The following is a 22185-nucleotide window of genomic DNA, read 5'->3' as shown; positions in this document are numbered from 1 at the left end:
TTTCATCTCCGAGAGCATGGGCAATGAACAGCCAGGGGGCTAATGGCACAGTGTTGCCTGAGGAGCTCTTCTGTTAGGAGTTTATAGCTTATTCTCCTGGCTTTTAGATGCTTATGGGTCCTCCCAGATCTTACGACTTTCCGTTCCTGTCTGGTTCACATTTGCTTGAAGAGCACCTGGACCCTTTGCAGAACAGCCTAAACTTACGAAACTGGAAACTTTATTTTCCAAAGAATACCTTTTTTTTTTGTTGTTTAGAAGTTATGCCAGCAAGATCTCTGGAGTTCTGGCAAGCTATTGCCTAGGCTCTTCTCTAGGCTCAGAATTTCACCAATTACAGGTCGATCTTTCAAGAGTCACGGCTTTCCCTTGTTGTAAATACTGTAAGATATATTCTCCTAAGTTGTAAGCATAACATCTAATATTGGCCATATTGCCCTGATGTTGTACAGCCCATCCTGAAACTGATACGCCTCTAATTAATTTGTGTATGTACATGTGCTGGTGAATGTCATGTACACACATGTGCAGTTGAGCATGGCACAGACGAGCAAATACATGTGGAAGCCAGCAAATACATGTGGAAGCCAGAGAAAGACCGTGTGTGCCATCCTTGGGAGTGCTGTCACCTTCTTTGAGACAGAGCTTTGCATAAGCTTGGCATTTACCAGTTAGGATAGCAGGATGGCCAGTGAGCCTTGGGGCCCTCATGTCTCCAATTTCCCAGTGTCAGTCTAACTCACATCTGACATCATGCCTGTCATTTTTACATGACCCTCGGGGGTCAAATTTGGGTTTTCATCCCTCTGAAGCAAGGACTTTGTGGACCGAGACAGCTTCTTAGGGCCCTGGCTTGTCTTTTTCTGCTGAGAAGGTATAAGACTTAACCTAGTACCTTTTCAAATGCTTGCTGGCTGAGCCAAACCTGCCCATCCCTACCCGAGTTTCTGAGAGGTAGGTGCCCTTCTGTTTTCCTAAGTTTGACGTAGGGCTTCGTGAAGGTGATATTCTGTGGCATTTGTGCTGTAGCCTCAGTTAGCCTTTTGCCTCTGATGTTGACTCAGATCACTTGGGATTTCAATGTCTCAGCGCAGTCCCTGGAACACAGACGTTCGATCACACGTACATTGCTGCAAGGGTTGTGGTAAAATATTTATTTCTACCGTGGATACCAATTTCTGTCTACATACCCAAGAGCAAATGTCACAACATTGAAAGCTAGCTGTGACAGCAGTAAGAAGGGGCTCCACGTTTTTGGCACATGTCAGGCATATTACATCAGTTCCTCGTCACTGTGGGTATCATAGACTCGTTTTATAGATGGATAACTGTTTTGAAGACCAGGCAATTGCAAGGTCATAGCAACGTGGTTACAGCCCAGCCATGGAATGGAGACTGCAGGATCATTCTAAGACCATCAGGCCCTTGGCTTTCCTCATTGGCTCCTCTAATTGGGTGTCACACAACCCACAGAATTACTGCTGGGCAAGCTTTTTAACTCTGCACAAAGGCCTTTGGTTTTGTGGTATTATAGGTTCTGGAGGATGGGCATATTTAGTCGCTCCTGTATTTTAAACATGAAATGGGTATATTTTGAAAAATATCTTAATTTACCTCAATTTATGCATTTTTTATTTTTTTTCATTTTGCATACCAACCCCAGTTTCCCCCCTCCTCCTTCTCCTGACCCCTCCCCCATCCAAGCTACCCCCATCCACTCCTCAGTGGGGGTCAAACCTCCCTTGGGGAGTCAACAAAGTCTTGGCATACAGAGTTGAGGCTGAACCAAACCCTTCCCCCTTTTATCAAGGCTAAGGTATCCCACCATAAGGAGTGGGCTCAAAAAGCCAGTTCATGCAGTAGAGAAAAGTCCTGGTCCCATTGCCAGTGCCCCCCCCACTACAGATCAAGCCATGTAACCGTCACCCTCATTCAGAGGGCTTAGTTTGGTCCCATACAGGCTTCCCAGCAGTCAGCCTAGAGCCTGCATTCTTGATTTTTATGAATGTTTCCTTATTCAAGTCCAGCTGTCCCATCTGATCTGCTGCTGGACTCGGGGATGAGTCAACTCTTGAGGGAGACGTTTTGCTTGCTGCTACTTAAGAAATTCGGCTTCTTATTCCTAGAGCAATGCCCTTGAGTGCTCTGTGAGACACAAATTACCCAAATGCACCCTGCAGTGCAGGGATGCTGCTTAGGGGAAGGTGATCAGACTGTCCTAGAGCTGCTTTAGCAGGAATCTATCTCTCCTTTTCCTTATCCTTCCCCTTTCTTTCGCCTACCTTACCCTTTTCTTGATCTTTCTCCTGCTCTCCTTATGTTTTATCTTGGAGAGTACCAATAACATTACTAGGGCAATTATTTCTTCTGAAAATGCTTGTGGTCAGAATGCCCCTTAGGAGCAATCCTTTAAGAAACATCACTACGAGTCATAATGGGTTAGTATTGAACTACTAAAGTGTCCCAAATTACATGATACCTCCATCAGTACATAAATTTAAGTAATTTGGTTCAGAAATTGTTTTCCATTTCCTTTTTCTTTCTTTTATTTTCCAAAGTTTAGCCAAAATAAATTTTATACAAGAGAAATAAATTAAAAAATAAGTATAGATATTTCTAGGAAGCTTGCATTCTGAATGACATTTTAAAATAAAATTTTATTTAAATTAAAAACAATCTTATTTTACATACCAATCCCAGTTCCACCTCCCTCCCCCTCCTCCCATGCCCTCCACCAACCCCCCACGCTACCCCCCATCCACTCCCCAGGGAGGGTGAGGCCTCCCATGAGGGATCATCAAAGTCTGTCACATCATTTGGGTCAGGGTCTAGGCCCTCCCCCAGTATCTAGGCTTAGAGAGTATCCCCCTCCATAGGGAATGGGCCCCCAAAGCCCATTCATGCACTACATTCCTTTTCTTATGTATGTTTTCTTTAATTGAAAATAGATTCTTTTCTCATGCAGTACATTTCAATAGCAGTTCAATCAAAACTTCAGTTACACCCAACTTATTTGCCATCATTAATTTAATGCAATTATTTTAGTGTTCTATGAAAATTGCCTTTGACTCTGGGTCTGTGGAGAAAATCCACAGATAGCTGTACTGGGTTAGCTCAGAAACATTTAGGCTTGTCTCTAGCATAGGCATACCTTTTAATTACATAAATCTTAGGACAGAGCAGCATCTCAAATTTTATCTGAGTAGTGTGTTACTTCAAGCACTGTCATTGCTTAAGGATTGTCACTAACCTTCAAGGAAGAGAGTTAATCTAGAATAGCAATTCAGCAATTGGCCATGACACTAAATAACAGAGTGGGGCATGATTATTGCCCTGTGATGAGGCCCAATCACAAATTTTAGTAGGCCCTCAGACCTTAGCAAAACTTACCCATGATGGGAGTACCATTCAGACCATAGAAATCAGCATCTAGACAGCACCACCTGCCAAAATGAAAGCCAAGACTTTATCAAAGTCCATAGTTCTGGGAAAGCCTCTAATGTACCAACCTTGCCTTTTAGCTTCTGTAGTTCCCCTTCTGGCTACCTTTTCTTGCTAAGGTCAGTATGCCAACCCAGAATATAGTTTTTGTGCTTCAAAGATCATCCTGAGAAAGTCTCAATACCCTGCTGGCACCCAGAACATCCAGTGGAGTCTCCAGCTGGTTAATAAGACTTTCTATTGGCTTAAACTCATGTCTGAGCATTCTTCGACGGTGAATACCCAACAGGCCAAGAATTTCTTTTTCTTTTTCTTTTTTTTTTGAGACAGGGTTTCCCTGTATTGTTTTGTAGGCTCGCTCTGTAGACCAGGCTGGCCTCAAACTCACAGAGATTCACCTGCCTCTGCCTCCCAAGTGCTGGGATTAAAGGCGTGCGCCACCAATGCCCGGCTCAGTCCAAGAATTTAAAGCTGTGCATTTTTTCCTGAGTAAAGCTTAGACTTTGTGTTTCTTTCCCTTTTGTGTGCACTCAACCATCTTCATTTTCTTTTAAGGTCCCTTGGACCATGTTTAGCTGTTCGTTCTCTGTCCACGCCTTCAGCTGTGTGACCTGAACTGGCTTGCACAGTTCCTTCCATTCCTGCTTTATCAAGACAGGGTTTCTCTGTATTGCTTTGGAGGCTGTCCTGGATCTCATTCTATAGACCAGGCTGGCCTTGAACAGAGATCCGCCTACCTCTGCCTCCCAAGTGCTGGGATTAAAGGTGTGTGCCACCAATGCCCAGCCTTCTATTCTTGACAGGCAGCATAGGAGTGTTGGTGGAATAGATTGAGTCCCACTCATTGGGATCAGGTTCTTAGAAGCACGTGCTATGTATTGCAGGGTAGAAACTGAATTGGACATTAAAAACTTTATTTTTCTTTTTTAGTCTCAAATTCTTTTAAAATAAAAATTTTTCATACTTTCTCTAGAATGAGAAAAATTACTCTTAAACTTAGGGTGTTACTTGGTGAAAGCACACACTGATTTGATTTCAGCTTCATGTAAATACAATGCAAGCTATTTCGTTAAAATTGTGTGTTACAGAGTGAGTCCTTGGAATATGTATCCCCCATCAGGTGCTGAAATGGATGAGTGGACAAGGAAAATGTGGACTCACAGGCCACCTGCATACCACCGATGTGGTCTCCCCTGACAGGCTCTGTTCCTCTGTTGTCTAAAATGTGTCTGTGGGAACACAACTCCTTTCCCCCTTACCTCTGACAGGGTGTCTGTGAAGAATGACTCAGGGACAGAATGTAAAGTGGTGTATGAATATGTAATAGCAGCCATTATCAGTTGATTCCCATGTCTTTGGAAAGAATTACTCACTGTGGAGAGAATGAGGGGCAATTTGAAATGACTTGAGGTAAGTGGCATTTCATATATTGCCAATCAAATTAACCTCGAACCTTTCTCTGCTACTTAGAATTCTTGTTTTCTTTTTCTCCATCACGGAAAATTAAGATAATGCAGATGAAACCATTTTCTATTTACAAGATTGCACTTCAGAACCCTCTCCTTCTCCAAGGAGAGGAGAGGGATGTTTCCGTGCTTCAATCAAACTGATGGGGACTAGGGAAATGGAGACTGTCACTAAATCCAGAAGACACCGGCATGCCTGGCACTCCAGCTTCAACATGGAGACCACTTCTCTTCATCTCTTCTCTCCAGCGCTTAATTCACAAACCAGCATTGCCGGGCATGGACTTGGGGAATTTTCTGATTATGGCCTCATGGGGAGTCTATCTTCTCCTTATTCTCACTTAGGCAATTGGATCTTTGATAGAGATCATGTCTCCTTGCATCCTAGGATTTTCCTGTATCTGAGCTGGAAGCAGCTGCTGTGGAGATGCGTATGGCAAGCTTCTGGATTTATGCACTTTGTATGTATTATTCGTACTTTCAGGGAAGATGTAGGTGCACCTACATGCATACACATGTCAAGGGCTGATTCCCCTCTAACCCAGAACTCTGCGCTGTTCCCACCTGGTTTGCTTGCTTCCTTTTGCAACATCTCTGTCATCAGGAAACCCTTGGACATAGCTTATTGCCAGTCACTGCCAGTATTTATGCCTTCTCTACACCAACGGAAGGGGTTCCCCTTCTTGCAACCCTAGTAGCATCACACTCTGTGGCACTCCATTTTGTATTGTAGATATATGGCTCCTATATTCTTCATTGGTCCCAAGTCTAAGATTTGTGCCTAATTACTCATATTTCCCAGACTGAAGCATAAAGGTTTAGGAAAGATTACAAATTGTCACATAAATACAAGACACGACAGTAGGCTGGCGAAACAAAGCCTAAGAATTTTATTTGCATGGGGACAGTGTCTAGAATAATGCCCTGGAGCAGAGGAGGGGTGGGATGTTCTGAAGACAGTCCCCAAACTTTTGGAGTTAGAGCTCGGGAGTCAATGACCAGCAGCCAGAATCACTCAAGCACCTCAGGTCTTAGGTGCTGTAGATGGTCAATACTTACATAGGCTCTCTCTAACTTAGAGACACGTTTGAGAAAATTAGTACAGTGAACAACCAGCAGCATCTGTGCCACGTTGAGGTTGAATTAAACCAGATTGGGATGAGAGGGAGAGCAAGGAAGTCTTGGTCTTGGTTTTGGAAGAAGCGATTCATTAGTAAATGGGGGCCAATTCTTATTTGAGAGAGGGTTTCAAATACACACACACACACACACACACACACACACACACACACACACACACACACACACACACACCCCTGGCTAGATTAGAAGGGTCAAATTGAACACTGCTGAGGACTATCATGAGTGTAGAGATTCAATGAGATGATTCTCTTTATGGCATTGTCCTTCCTCTTTCAATAGCAATCTGTCAAAAATTTTTGATGGGAATATTAGTTGGTGATGAAGTGATGGATAATCAATTTGCTACCTGAACTATCTTTTTTCCTTAAAGTAAACATGTCAGGCAGGGTTATTCAGGAACAGTACTATATGTGATGTTCTGGACATGGTCATCTCTCTGGGAACCAGTCAAACCCACTGTGATGGCTGATTTTATCTTGTACTGAAAATATCTTAGGTTTAATTTCTGCTGCTTTCTGATAAGTAAGTTTTTTTTTTATAAAAGTAGTCATTGGCCCATGGGCCCATGTTGGCAACTTTAAATACTATATGAGCAAAGATCCATAACAGTAGGATGGTTCTCTTGTATTTTCCAGACACACAGACATGTTGACTTACCTCACTGAGTTCCTCCATGTTTCTTCTGCAGCCTCCTTCTCCCTCTAGACCTCTCTCTGAATATTCTTGGTGTCGTCTTCCAGCTTTCCTGATTCTCTACATTTCCATCTCACAGAAATTGCACATGAAGGGTGTATTGCCTTAACCAATGACTGTGCTATAAAAGAGCCTCTCCTACCAGTTACAATTCAGTAAAGTTGACTAAAATAGGCAGATCCTAACTGGGTGTCAAACGGGGTGCCTAACTAATTACTCATAAGGACAGCTAATAGCAACAGTGGGGTCAGTAGTGTCCATTGGCTGTTTTAGATGACACATGCTGTTGTAGGCATGAAAATTTGAGTGGCATATTGTCTATTAAAAAAGCATAAAGCTTTGCCCAATTTCTATGCAGATGCATCCATACTGACTAAGAAAAATACAGAATCATCTAGAGAATCCAGGCAGACAACTTTTACTTCTAAAGGTCAAATTATAGTGTCTTAAGTCACCTCCATTATGGATTAAATTTTCCTAAGTATTGCTTAAATCTTTATTTCATTGATCTACTGAAGAAAATATCACAGAAACACTCTGTAACCCAATGCCTAGCCATGTGAATAATCCCACTCAGAGGGTTGCTAGTCTCTTAAAATATAATCCCCATTTTTACAGCTGACACTGGAAACCATAGCAGTCACAGAATCTGGGTATCTAAGAATATGACACATTTTGTTACAATCCTGAATGGAAAAGTGTGTTTCCAAGGCATCTGAAAGAAAGCTGTGAAGAACTAACTGTCCCTCAAGAGATTCGCTGTTTGTTGTTTTTGTTACTTGGCAAAGGGAGCTCACTGACTTGTTGAGTTCCAGAACAGCCTCCAAAGCCACAGAGAAACCCTGTCTCGAACCACCCCTGAAAGAAAACATGACAGTTCACACATAAATAAAAGTTTTACAGTACAATAATCTGTAACTGGATATTTATTTATAATAACAATTATCCTGTGTGAAATGTCTCCTGGATTTATTGTGGTGGTAGTAGAGCAATCTCAAATTTGTTTTATGTGCTGCCATAGGCATGGTTTGTTCAGTGGAGCTCATACTGCCCAGATATGTTCTTTGCTGACTACCAAGCACTGGTTGATAACAGTCATCTTATAGAAGAAGCAGGCAGAGTAGCCTTGACAGTGTTTCCTCTTACTAGTGGCAAAGGGCAAGGGTTGGCAGAAAGAATCTGTCCCTCTGTGTAATTATGTCTGGGGAACTCCAGCAAGGCATAATGACTTTCTGTGTTTCATTTTTTAATAGCCAAATGCTCTGCACATTGCATGCTCAATTTATAACCAGTTTTTATATTTTCTGTTACTCAGAGGAAATGGAAAGCCTGGAGTTTAGGTACAAATAATCAAGAATAGTGGTTCACTTTTCTGTGTTTCTTTGGATGCTTGGTTAATATTGTACAAACTGAGGGACACCACAGTAGGAAAAGTATGATGCCATCTCACCAAAAGTTTAAAAGAGAAAAGTTTCTGCCTTCAACTGAAGAAAAACCACAAGGATTTTGCTATTTTGCTAAAAAATATCCATTTCTCAATTTGTATTCTCCATTAGCTTTGAATAAGAATCAACACCAAAATATTGATATTTCTTTTTACCTAATATGGCACATTTGGGTATCTTCTTCCTCCAAGTCATGCAACGGTTTTTCTTCTATAAAGGGTAGGAAGACATTAAGTAGTTAATCATGTTCTCTCTTTCTTTGGGTTCATAGAATTCCTTAGTACTAAAGGGATAAAATAATCAAAGAAGAATTTTGAGAATCTGGCCACTCATTACCAATGACATTTTAGTTCTTAATCACTTAGTAGGTGCTCCTCCCAGTTTTCAGCGCTGTGGACCAAACCTTGGGCCTTGTACATGCTGGGATACTGCTCTAGCATATTGTGCTACATCTCCTACCTTCATCCTCCTTCCATGAAGCCAAGTCCTGCAATTAAATAGTAATAAGAAACATTGGGGACCACATCATAGAGGTTATCCTGCAACTGGGGAGAAAGTTATACAAGCCATGTGGATCCTTGGCATGTAGATATAGAATCTTTCATTGCTCTCTATCTTTATTTGTTGAGGCAGGATCATCCCTTAATGAGCATAGCGTGCATGGGAATTTCCTAGGCTAGCCCACCAATGAGCTTTAAGGATCTGCCTGTCTCTCTTTGCCTTCCTGCATGTTCTGGGGTCATACACACATGCTGTGCTTAGTATTTTACATGGGTTTTTTGAGGCATTTTACTCACTGAACTGTCTCTTCCACCCATGACTTGGACCTTGACTTCAGAGTTTAGTGTATTTGGAAATGGGCCAGTATGTAATAACAACCAGCAGCTATTATCATTAGTTATATTTTTAAATCTACTGTTGCATGATGTATTTCTCCCTATATATGATGTTCCAAAGTGACAAGGAGACATTCTGTATAGCTTCTGCAGGTCAGGCATCAGTGATCAGGCTGAGTTCTGCTCAGGATACCTCAGGAGGGTTTAGTCAGTCTGTTGGCTATGACTGTAGTTTTCTGAAGGACTTGAAGGGCCTGTTGGAAACACTTCCAAGTGTTACACTCCCATGATTATCGGCAAGAAGCTTTTGTCTTACTGGTTATTTGCAGGGGACTTCTGTTGCTCCCTACCTGGGCCCATCTGCTAGCCAGCCCCAGTGTCCTCATGATGTGGCAGATGGCTGCTCTCAGAGCCAACCATGAGGCGAGTTGGAAAGGGAGGAGCTAATAAATTCAGATAAAGCAGCACCTTTTTTTTTTGGTCCTAGTTTTGAGGGTGTTTTCAAATTTTACCTTATTTAATGTTAGAATTGAGTCAATAATTCCATCCCATGAGAGGTTAGGTTTTGGTTTCTCAAAGAGAAGGTTATCAAAAAAACTTATAGATGCATTCCAAAATCCTAACTGTGGGGCTGAGGAAGATGTATGAAAAATGCTCAGTCAGGTAATTGTGAAGAAGGCACCCACACTGCACTCTGTGTAATCCGGTGTAGAGAGCTCCAGACTGAGATGGGAATGGGAATCAGGTAAGGACACAGAGCAAAGACACTTAACCCCACAGGGTGAGAATCACACAGAGCTTCTGAGCAGGGCAGAGGCACAATCACAGCAGTGAGGATCTGGGTCTAGGGAGTCTATGCGAGGGCAGAAACAAGAGAGGCATCCTACCCACCAGGGGAAGGGACCTGGGCGGGGTGGCGGAGGGCGGTTCCAATGCCCGTGCTACCCTGCATACTTTAGACCCTGCTCTCCACGGTATTACTAGCTATGAGATGAGTACAACATTGTGTGGCTCACACGACCGTAATGGAATGTGCCTGTGATTTAGACACTGAAACTCACCAAACTCTTTCAGGCCTAGTGAATTGAGCTGCAAGCTTGATGTACGACAGCAGTTTTTTTTTTTCTTTTCTTTTTTTGTTGTTTCTTTGCGCTGAGGGCAGCTGATGCCAGGGATTGGAAATGTACCTACAACCAACCAACAGATGCCTCTTTTTTTCCTTTTAAAACTTTTTATTGGTTCCTCGTGGATTTCACACCACGTATCCCGATCCCACTCCTCTCCCCGCCCCCTCACTTCTGCTCTCTGTCCTTGCAACCTCACCACAGAAACAAAATTTAAAAATAAAACCCCAAACAACCCCCAAACTGAACCAACCGACCGACTGACCAACCGACCAACCAACCAACAAGCCAACCAACCGACCGACAAGCCAAAGAACAAATTAAGAACATCTTGGCGTGGACGCTGCAGTGTGGCCCCGTGAGTCACACAGTATGCCCTTTAGTCCTTACATTTTTACTTATAAGCTTTAATTGCAATGAATCATTGGTCTGGTTGGCCTCTGGCTTCTGCTGCACCCTGGATACTGGTCCCTCAGTGGGACTCCTCTTGGCTATCCTATTGCTGCCTTGTGAACAGGATGCATTCCATATCTTAACTGTAGAAAGAGTCTAATGCTATTTCTAGAATAAAAGCATTCTAAATGAGAATTCTTTACGGTAAAACTGCCACCCTACCTATTAGTTTGTACAATCAATACGTGCCAAGGATGCAAAGAATGACTTTTTTTCCCCTTGAGCAAAATATTCATTAATTCCTTTTTTTTTAAACTCATGTACTTGCAATACTTGTTTCTTAAAAATGTGTGTTCCGATGACAGAGCAACCCAGGGCTTGGACAGAGTCAAAATTCTGGCACAGGCTTCCCAAATAAGCCCACTTTTTTTTAAATAGGGAATCTGACAACTCCAGAGAACAAGGTCATCTTCTCTCCTTTTGGGTATGTGTGCTTCATGGTTTGAAGAGTGACACTAGGTCATTTTCCTAGTCTGGATTGTGTATTGATTCATCATCCCATCCACTTATTTATTTTTGCAAAAAATTATCAAGCTTATACTGAGTTTGTACATTCTTTTAATTGGAAATAGGAGATGCTTCCAAGACATTGTTGGCATTTATTTACATCCCCAATGGAAGAGCACCATTTGGGTAAGACTAGTCTTTATTACGTCATCTCGGCCCATTCACGCATTCCTCATAAGCATTTTGTTCTTTTTCTTTGTACATCCAAGTCCCAACTGCGGTTTACAGTCGGGGCCGTATCCACCACGCTTGCTCTGCTGCCATGTTTCGGCTGTCTGTGACGACACGGTAAGCCGCTTGTGAGCTTTAAGTGAGCATTGATTTCCCAGAGTCCTTGTGTATGTAACTAGAATGGCACCAACGAGAATACTTTTGAAGTATCTGAATACATCTCTGTAATTAGGAAAGTTTCTCAGGAGGAAAAAAAAATGTAACGCAGTTCATCAACTATCCAGTTGTCTTTCCCCTGTTATCTCAGACTATTATCTGCATGTTCAGCCAAGAAATCCCCCCCACCCCCTTGTAACATCATCAGTGAAGTATTCTGAAATCTCCAGAGTATGTCCCAGCTCCTGGAATACGAGCCAATACAGACTGGTTAGGTGAGCACAAAGCTTGGCACATTGCCCTGTGCCATTTTATGGGGACACTGTAGAATTGTCCTGAGGAGCAGTGACATTTTATGGGGACACTGTAGAATTGTCCTGAGGAGCAGTGACATTTTATGGGGACACTGTAGAATTGTCCTGAGGAGCAGTGACATTTTATGGGGACACTGTAGAATTGTCCTGAGGAGCAGTGACATTTTATGGGGACACTGTAGAATTGTCCTGAGGAGCAGTGACATTTTATGGGGACACTGTAGAATTGTCCTGAGGAGCAGTGACATTTTATGGGGACACTGTAGAATTGTCCTGAGGAGCAGTGACATTTTATTTTGAGACTGTGTCTTGCTGTGGCCCCGACTGTCCTGAAACTTTCCACCAAGAACAAATTCTTAGGCAAAGGAAGTCGTTATTGGAAAGTTTCCATCATAGTGGTTTAGTCACATTTCTCTAGAGTGCAGGATGCAGGCGGCAGTGGCCGTAGAGCCTGGACAGAAAGTACTGTTGTATGAGAACATCAATAGCCATGCTTCATTCTATGTCTTTCTGGATACCTCTGATAACTGTTGATGGTTTAGTGCTGGAGCCAAAGACCTTTAGCTTATTGGAGGATTCATTCCCTATGATGCTATAACCTCTAGCACAGTGTTCACATTCCAAGAAATGCTTAATATTTAACATGCTGCTTATTTAGTTAATCACTTTTCAATATCAGAACGCTGTGCTTTATCAGATAAGCCTTCTAAATACACGACAGGTGATCTTTCCTGGACCAATCACAAGGTATCTGCCATTGATGACACTCTCTTCAGTGCTGACTTAGTATGTTTTACAAAATTCAAATGTTCTGTCCCTTATACAGAAAGGAAGTTGGGAAAAGGTTGTAATATATAAAACAAAACAAAACAACACCTGATTTATTATCTCACTATCATCTTCAAGATAGTAGATGGAGGTTGTTTTCTATGGTTGGTTATGTAATACTGATTTTAGCTCCTTAGAAAACCATGAAATGCTTTTTTTTATGTCTCAGTTTTTTTATGTCACTGTCACAATGACCTAGCTATAATACTCCTGGGCATACTCCCAAAGGGATCTACATCTTTTGTCAGAGAAGCTTGCACATTTCTGTTAATTGCTGCTCTCTTTTCACAACAACAAGGAAATGAAACCAGCCTGCACATCGGTCCACAGATGACTGAATAATAAAATTATGGTACATACGCAAAATGGAGTTTTATTCAGATATAATGAAAAATGAAATCATAAACGTTTCAGAAAAAAACAAATGGAGATGGGGAACATGCTATTGAGAAAGATATCCCAGGCTCAGAAAAATAAACACCATTATGCTCTCTTAACATATATGTATCCTAGCTTTTAATTGTTAGATATTTACATGTGGGTGGGAGAAGCAAGGTAGGAAAGGGCTTGTGAGAAACAAGAAAAAAGACATTCTAAGGGAAGGGGGTAGGGAAGACAGCTGGACATAGGGGGCGTGCCGGAAGTAAAAATGTACAGTAGGAGAAGAGGAGGCGGGAAGACGGTTGAAGTGCTGTGAGTGGGGGAGTTGACTAAAATGTAGCATGTATGCGAATGTCTCAAGGAAACCTTTTATTATAAACTAACTAAAATACTGCTTTAGGGGATGTGCAAAACAGACATCACCGTTCTATCCTTGAGTGTTAGCCTATGTCTACATGTGTTCATCTGTTCTCTGAGGTGGAAACCACAGTCATGTCCAGAGCAAAACTTTTGTTGTTTGCATTGTTGAATGCACAAAACAGAGCTGGAATACTTTGCCATGTCCATTTTGAAGCCACTGCTCCAGTATAGAAACCCTGAAACGCTATGTCAGATTATATCAGCCCATTATGCTGCTTTTTCTCAGCATGGGGATTACTAGATTAGAGCCTGTTACCTACCTTGTGACATGGCCTCTGGTTTGTGCTGTATTGTACTCTAGAGATTTCTTTGGACCTGGAGCTCATAGTTTTGCTCAATTTGAACACTGAGTACCATGAGCTATGCTAGCTTCCCTGTGGAAAGTCTATAGTGTCCTGCATATTGAGATGAGGCTTGCCTACATGAGGAAGAGGGCTGATGCTTAGCCATCACAGCATGTCCTACGTAGACAACTTGGGGTCAGTCTATCTTGCAGATACTATTGCCAACCCATATGATATGCTTGTATAACAAACATACTCACACCAATGCTGTCTCTGGGAATGCTGCTGGAATGGCTGTAATGAGGAGGGCGAGGCCTCTGCTGTGGGTATCTATGTATTTCAAATTATACTGATGAAGGATTTGGGATGGTTGGTCAATTTCCATTTGTAAGTCAGGCGTGAAATATACCTGATACATGCTGATAGTCATGGCAGTTGGCATCTTCTGACATCACTATGGATATACCACGGTAAAGCTGGAAAGGTCCATTAAATTTTCTTTATCACTTTAAGTTTTCAAAGGCCACTCTTGGACTTACATTTCTCTGATTCTGGACCCTCCAGCAAGTAGCTGTCTAGTGAAGAGCTTAGTTCTTTCCATAAGTCTTGTCAGATAATCGTGGTAGTCACCTTACAGGGGAACTATGACTTTCCAACTAAGAATTAGCCTCTGAATTTCCAAAATTCGCCTTCAATAGAGGTATGCAAGTTGGTTCAGATAGTTTAGCCCTTCCAGTCCAAGTAGGCTAGTCAATGACTTAATATCTTGAGTTGGCTCTGGGCAGGGGCTTTCAGTGTTCACAGAAGCCCTGCACTAGATTTCTGGTGGCAAAAGTCACAACACACAGGGTACTTGGAGGAAATCACACTGTTATCCAGCCCTAATGGCAGATATGTTTATATCTTGATATCAAAGATAGAATGGAATCTAAATCTAAAGGTGGTAAGGATACAGATAACACTGGGAAAACTGCCCAGCAGTCAACAGATTACATTTAGAAGTGTGTTCTATATGTACCATTTAGAAGTGTGTTCTATATGTACCATTTAGAAGTGTGTTCTATATGTAACATTTAGAAGTGTGTTCTATATGTAACATTTAGAAGTGTGTTCTATGTGTAACATTTAGAAGTGTGTTCTATATGTACCATTTAGAAGTGTGTTCTATATGTACCATTTAGAAGTGTGTTCTATATGTAACATTTAGAAGTGTGTTCTATATGTAACATTTAGAAGTGTGTTCTATGTGTAACATTTAGAAGTGTGTTCTACGGGTAACATTTAGAAGTGTGTTCTACATGTAACATTTAGAAGTGTGTTCTACATGTAACATTTAGAAGTGTGTTCTACATGTAACGTTTAGAAGTGTGTTCTATGTGTAACATTTAGAAGTGTGTTCTATGTGTAACATTTAGAGGTGAGTTCTATGTGTAACATTTAGAGGTGGGTTCTACGTGTAACATTTGGAAGTGTGTTCTATGTGTAACATTTAGAAGTCTGTTCTATACTGTATCATTTTGCCATGGAAAGCCTCATGAGCTTATGGGAGAAAATTCCAGCAGGCTTTGAAATTTAGTGGGGTACCAGGCCCACTAGCACAGCTCAGCTGCCTTGTGTGGTTTGCTCTTGACAGTGTCCTTATGGTGTAGAGTAGAGGGTTTTTTTTGAAACCTAGTCATAGATGCATATTCCTTTCCAGGGAAATACAAGTTGGGTTGGTTTCATACAACTTCTTGGTCCTGTGGATATCCCCAACTTTCACTTTTCACAAACCTAAGGCAGCATTCACTTCTCTTACTGCGAGGACATGGATTGTTTTAGAGGCGAGTTCTGTGTCATATATCTGATTTGCTGATAGTTTTTTACTCGTCTGGGCTGTCACTTCTGTTCTCCTCCCTTCCTTCATCTTCTCATTCCCATTCTCTTCCTTGTTTCCCTTTACATTTCCCTTCTCTCTCCCTTTTCCACGTTCTTTCTTCTTTTCTTTCCTCCCCTTTCCTTCCTTGTTTTCCATGCATTCTTTGCCTTTATTTCCCTCTGGTTTGTCTTTCTTTCTCCCGTTTCCTTCCTCCTTTTCCCCATTCCTATCCTTTCTTTTCTATTTTTTGGGGACTGTGTCGTATTCTGCAGCCTAACATGATCAGGAACTCGTTTTCTTCTTTTTAAATTTCTTCTTCTCTCATGTATTATCCTGATTGCAGTTTCCTCTCTCTCCTCTCCTCCTAGTTCCTCTGTTTATCTCTTCCTTCTCCCAGATCCACCCAAACTGCAAATACTTATTTTTTAAGTCCACTTTGGAATTTGGAAATGGAAGATTCTTTGCTTAACTCAACACTGTGAAGATTTTCCTCTTAAATGTTTGGTATGTTAGCTGTTGTATGTAGGTCTATGATTTGTTTTGTGCCAATTTCTCAATGATAGGATTCTATTCCTCTTAAATGTTTGGTATGTTAGCTGTTGTATGTAGGTCTATGATTTGTTTTGTGCCAATTTCTCAATGATAGGATTCTATTCTCAAATTGTTTATGCTGGATGTGTTTCAAGTATAATTTATACTATTTTATAAGTTAGTATACATTTTATCCTATCAAATTATTGGATCATTGTTTATTGACTCATTTATTTAAACCTTTGCTTAGATTTTGATTTTTTTTAAGTCTTGGTTTGGAACTAAATTATATGAATTATACAAATGTATAAAATCCTGGTTATTTAAAGATGTTAAGTGATCCTGCCTAATGGAAATGCAAAACTACTCCATGATGTTAAAAACAATGATTTCTGGTGTCTTTTAAATTTCTCAAGTATATTTCTTTAAGAATATATAGTATTTTTGAGTGAGTTGAGAACTTTTCTACTTCTCTGGAACTGAACATTTATTAACTTTAACTGACAATGCAAAGATAATAACCATAAGCATTCTTAGAAGGACCACCGATTAGTATTCAAAAGCCCATGATGTTCTTCTGAGTTCATTTTCTGTAGTATTTAATTATACACAAAAAGTAACATAACAGTCCTTCTCATCCACTGGTGGTCATTCTATTATTTAAATGTGCAGGTTGCTTTGTGTTATTTCTTAAAAAATATGTACATTTTGATATTTCTTTCTTTGAGGAAACTCAGTTTTATTTACAATTTGTATTCAGTTCCAAAGTCCACTGGGCTGAAATGCCACAAGTCTATGTGAAGAACAGTACTCTTGGCTCAGGGAAGCTCATCCACCATAAATTGTCAACTATCCTACAGGGGCGCTATTGGTCTTGCCTGCAGTTCAACCTTGGCTCATGCCTTGAAGGAACAAAGTTTCCTTGTCTAGTTTGTGTACTCATTATGCTCCATCATTTGAAGAAGAGCCACAAACTTTGCCATCTGCCGTACTGCCAGGGTGCCAAGCTTTGTGCCTGGTGGTCAAGACACCTATCTGGATAGAGCTGCCATGCTGTACTTTTTAGACACTCATTTGGCAGGATGTTTGAAGACTTTGTTGCCCATCTCTTCCTTGATGGCATTAAAATCGAAAAGCTCAAGTCACCTAGGCCTTACGTGTCTGATAATATGGTTCTGCAAATCGCTTTATTAGAGGGTTGACAGGATGACTTAGCCAGAAAGAAAAAGAGCCACTAAGAACTTATAACTACGTGGGCTATAAGGATGAACTTAGTATTTTGCTTAATGTAAGAATCTGTTCTGCCCTTTGCATTCTATCTAATTCTCCACATCAGAAAAGTTGTGTCTTGATTTCTTTGGATGCAAAACATTCAGCAGACTATAACCCACCCTTATCCATATCCACAATTCTCCAGTTCTAATAAATAAAACACTACTTTCCTCAGAGATTCTCAATTCTGTTATGTATTTAAATGGATTTCTCTTTTTGTTTTGTGGGGTAGAAGAGTTGTCATGCAGTCTTACTTTTGAGATTCAGTGGTTGAGGATGTATCTCAATGGTAAAGTGCAAAACTCAAATAAACCAAAACCAAAACCAAATAAAACAGCTAAGCAACCACACTGAAAACCAAACTATACCCATCAGCAACATAAAGGTCATATAAGAATAGTTCTTTGGCTATCATTAGACATTTATTGGCCGAGTCATAGGTTAAATTGTCTTTAAATGTTTTATTGTTGATGTGTGTGTATGAAATAGAGAATGTGCATGCCATGGTGTGTGTGTGTGTGTGTGTGTGTGCGTGCGCGCGAATGCATACTTAGTTGTAGATTGGAGGGCAAAATTTGAAGTTGGCTTTCATTTTCTACAATATGATCCAGGGATGGAAACACAGGTCATCAGATTTGTGTGTCAAGTGCTTTATTCATTGATTCCTTTCACAAGTCCCAAATTGTTTTTTTATTGCTGTTTTAATTTTCAGTTATTTAAAAAATTGATGTTATGTTTCAAATACTAGAAATATTTATGACTCTTCAAATATATAAATAAACCATTGCACATCTTCATTTTTGAGTGCCATATCCATGGGTCATTTATAATTTGAAACTTAGTGTCTTATCATAGTAAATAACCTTATAATGAACCAAAGTCATAGTCCCTGGTACACATATATCACAGTTGTGTATGACTCTCATAAGATCAGTTTACATTTTAAGAAATTGAAAGTTTACATTTTGATGAAGCCAAGTTTGCATATCTTTTCCTTTGTATAGTTCCCTACTGCCTTCATATGAATTATCTTTCAATGCACTTGAACATATTACTCCCAGGGTGTTTGAATATGATGATCTAAATTATATGGTGCCATATTTCACAAAACTGGCATAAATACAGTGATGAGATCATAAATATATACAATAAGTATTTGTCGATGCATTGATGAACGATACTTGATTTATTTCAGGGTTTAGGTTTTCCCCAATATCATATTGCAGATTTTTCCATAACCAGAGTTCATTGTACCAGCATTTTATTTGAATCCATAGATAATTTTTTAAAGGACATCTTTGTGGACATCAGTATTCTTGGTTGAACAAGGGAAGGAGAAGCCTTTATATCGTCTTGCATGCCTTAACAAAGATCGCAGCTTGCATGCGGCCTCAGCCCACGAGACATCTGGAAATGAAATAGGAAGCGACTGAACTGCAGCATGATCTCACATCTAGTGACTGCGTTTGAAATTTCCGTGTGTGACTGTGATGCTGTTGAGCCAGTTAGTGCTGCATGCGGGGGTCCCAGAGGACGAGCTCTTGGAGAGGAGAGAAATCCTAGCTAGGTGGAGGATTCGCTCCTTAACAGAATTAGAGTTCACTGAGGGAGGCTGGGTGGGAGGGAAGAGTGGAGAAGAAAAGAGTAAGATTTGTAATGGAAAATAATGGCGGCATTGTTCTTTTCCTTCACCTCCGTAGCCTAGTTAAAGGCAGAGGAATGGCAGCTGTACAGAAATCAGACCCGCAGGTTCTTGCCATGCCTTAGTAAAGCGTGAGGACAGGCTAAGCTGACATATGTAAAAGGAAATATGCAGCAATCTCAATATGCTATTTCCTTATTGCTGATCATAATAATATTTATATTCGAGGTTGACTCAATTAACAAATTTGGAGCCATTCTTGCTCTTGGCTTCACCTTAGACGTGTGATTCTGTAACTCTGATCAGCTTTTTTCCCTCTGATTCAGGCCAGTGCTGTTGCATGAAGGAACACCCTGGTTTAGTCTTTTGACCCCATCATGCTAATTTGCTCCTTGACTTGCATTCAGAGACATTTCTCATATTTTCCAGGTTTGGAAAGACTCGATTTCAGATGTCATCCAGATTGGGGTAGGCATTAGACTTTATTCTCTGAGACTCCCTGCAGACATCTGGTCCAGATCTTCCTAGAGTCTCATCTTTGCATTTGAGCAAAATGAATGCCAGGATTTTTAGTGTCCCAAGACACTGCTCTGGGGACAGTGTCTGCACTTGTGGTGTTCAGTGGCCTCTGAATATCACCTGCATCGAGGGTTAATGACACTGTTTAGGGGAAAAGTAGGTATTGGATTCCAGGGTTAGTTGCCTCCATACCTTGCTATGGGAGGGCTTGAGGTTCATAAATGAAGGACCCCAGTTACAAATTGGGCTAGGGCATCAGGTCATTTTTGGTTTTGGCCTGTATCATCCCTACCATAACTTTTAGAGTGTTCTCTTATTACCTTCAAAGTGTGTGTGTGTAGGAAATAACCCTGAGGACTTGAGTCACTAACTACTTACCCATCTTGTAGTTAATATTTTCTTGCTTTGTCAGATGCACAGAGACCTGTAGACACTGGTGATTTGCTAGATGTCGAAAGGACTAATCAGTGGTTCAGGGCTTCCTGGAATTACAGCAATGTGGCCATCAGAATACTTCTTTGGGGGGTAGCAGTCTTGAGAGCTTCACCCCAGGTGCTATACAGAAACCTGGGCTGTATGTTCTATGCAATTGTGGTGTCAGAGTGAGGAAGCAGTGTTTCCACGTGACCCATCTGTGTACCCTCCCACAGTACCTTTCCGCTCCACAAAGGGGATTAAGACTATAGTAGATGGTTTTGTTTTGTTTAATTTTTGAGACAGGGACTCATGTAGCCAAGGCTGGCCTCTTCTCTTCTCATCCTCTTAGCCTCAAACAATTGTGATTTAAATGTGTACAACAGCAAGTGTGTTTTGGATCACTGCATTTTAGATCCGATTAACTGTTTCCTGATATTCCAGCAACTTTCTTTTTTATTCGTGTAACTTCGTATGGATGGATAAATGTGTGGGTATGGCATATTGGTGTGCATGGGGCTTCAGGAACAAGCCCAGAAGCACAAGTGCGCTATCCACAGAGACATCAGGTCAATTACTCTACACTTATTTTCTTGAGACGGGGTTTCTTAGTGAATCCGGAGCTAGGTTGGTGGCCAGCAAGCCACACTGAGTCTCCTGCCTCTATTTGCGGACAACGCAAATGTTGATTCGCTTGCCCAGAAGGGCTTATTATGTGGGTGCTGTGAATTTGAACTCAGGTTCTTATGCTTGTGCAATAGGCATTCCTACCGAGTCATCTCCCCAGACCACTATAGCAGGAACTTTTCTATGCTATGAGACTACGTTAGCAACTGCTGAAAACATTGCCTTAATCTGATTCTTGGTGACTTGTTTGGATGGTTTTCTGCTTCCCAGATCCTGTCAGCATTTGGTCTTTCTACTCCCTCATATGAAGGCAGGGCCTTTCCTGAGACCACACCCTGGTTAGAATTCTGGGTCTTCCTAAGCCCACAGGGAGAACACTTAGGAAGACCTCACAGAGAGCACTTAAACCAACAGTCTTGATGGAATTCAGGAGGTAGGATGCTTGCTGTCCTTGAAGAAGTCTAAGCTTCAAGTTGTACTCATTTAGCTCTGTTCTTGTAGAGGAATACTTGAGGACAGTGATATCCAGAAGAATCTTTGGCTGAAAAGTTAACAAAGACTCCTTTTTTGTTGACGCTTGAGAGCCAAAAACATTAATCCTGCTCTCAGTGCATCTGCCACCTTAGCACGGAGATGATTTATGTCAAGGACTTGTTGTTTTTCATAACGTTATAGAACTTTAAACCCAAAAGAAAAGGAAAAGAACAACACAGAGGCTCCCTAACGAGAAGGCAGGAACACCCACTGGCCTCCTTAACCGTTACCCAAATGAGCTTTTTACGTTTTTAATAAAGGACAAGCACTTTCCTAGTCTTTCAACAGAAAATATGCATGTATAGGTGTTCCCTGGGGTACATTTTCTTTCAGGAAAGCAAATACGTGAAGGAGGCCTCTGATTTGAGAAACTCTTCCCTAAATGAGCAACATGAAGAAGACCACGCAGTGTGGAGGCAAAGGCTAGCCTTGCTTCCCTGCAGAGCCTGCGCTTGGCAGCTCGTCTCTGCTGTGCACATTTCAGGTCCTTAAAGTACCGCGGGGGGTGCATTTGTGAACGTCTCGGTGCTCCTTGCCCATCTCTCATAGAAGTCAAATTCTTGCCTGATGGGTCTAATTTACTCTAACTCAACAACTGTTGATTGAGCTACTACTACATTCTGCCTTAGTGCATTTGTGAAGTTTTGAGGCAAGGCTTTCTTCTTATTAGGGTTTATGGGTGGATATAAATTGAGCACCTAGACAGTACAGGTGATTAAAACTGAGATTGCTAATTATTCAGTGAGTACTATTCAACAGTTTGCCACTTCCCTTGGGTGAAGTACGTAAATAGATGAAAATGCTGGTATATGACGAAGAAATAACATTGTCATACACACACATACACACACACACACACACACACAAAAAGAGAGAGAGAGAGAGAGAGAGAGAGAGAGAGAGAGAGAGAGAGAGAGAGAGAGAAATCTATTGTACATTAAATAGACTCATGTTCCAAAGGAAGCAGTTACCAATGGACAGTGGTCAACAGTCAACACTGGGCCCTAGGGTTGACATATTCTAAGGCATACGTTTGAGGAACATGGAACTCTTTTTTTTTGCAACAAAAACATAATTATTACAGAGTTTGTGGGTGACTACCTGGAGACAGTGTAAGTCAGGTGTC

The sequence above is a fragment of the Mesocricetus auratus genome, unplaced genomic scaffold, assembly GCF_017639785.1.
Source record: "Mesocricetus auratus isolate SY011 unplaced genomic scaffold, BCM_Maur_2.0 Super-Scaffold_100031, whole genome shotgun sequence".
In the NCBI taxonomy this organism is placed as follows: Eukaryota; Metazoa; Chordata; class Mammalia; order Rodentia; family Cricetidae; genus Mesocricetus; species Mesocricetus auratus.
Note: the sequence above shows the minus strand (reverse complement) of the source record.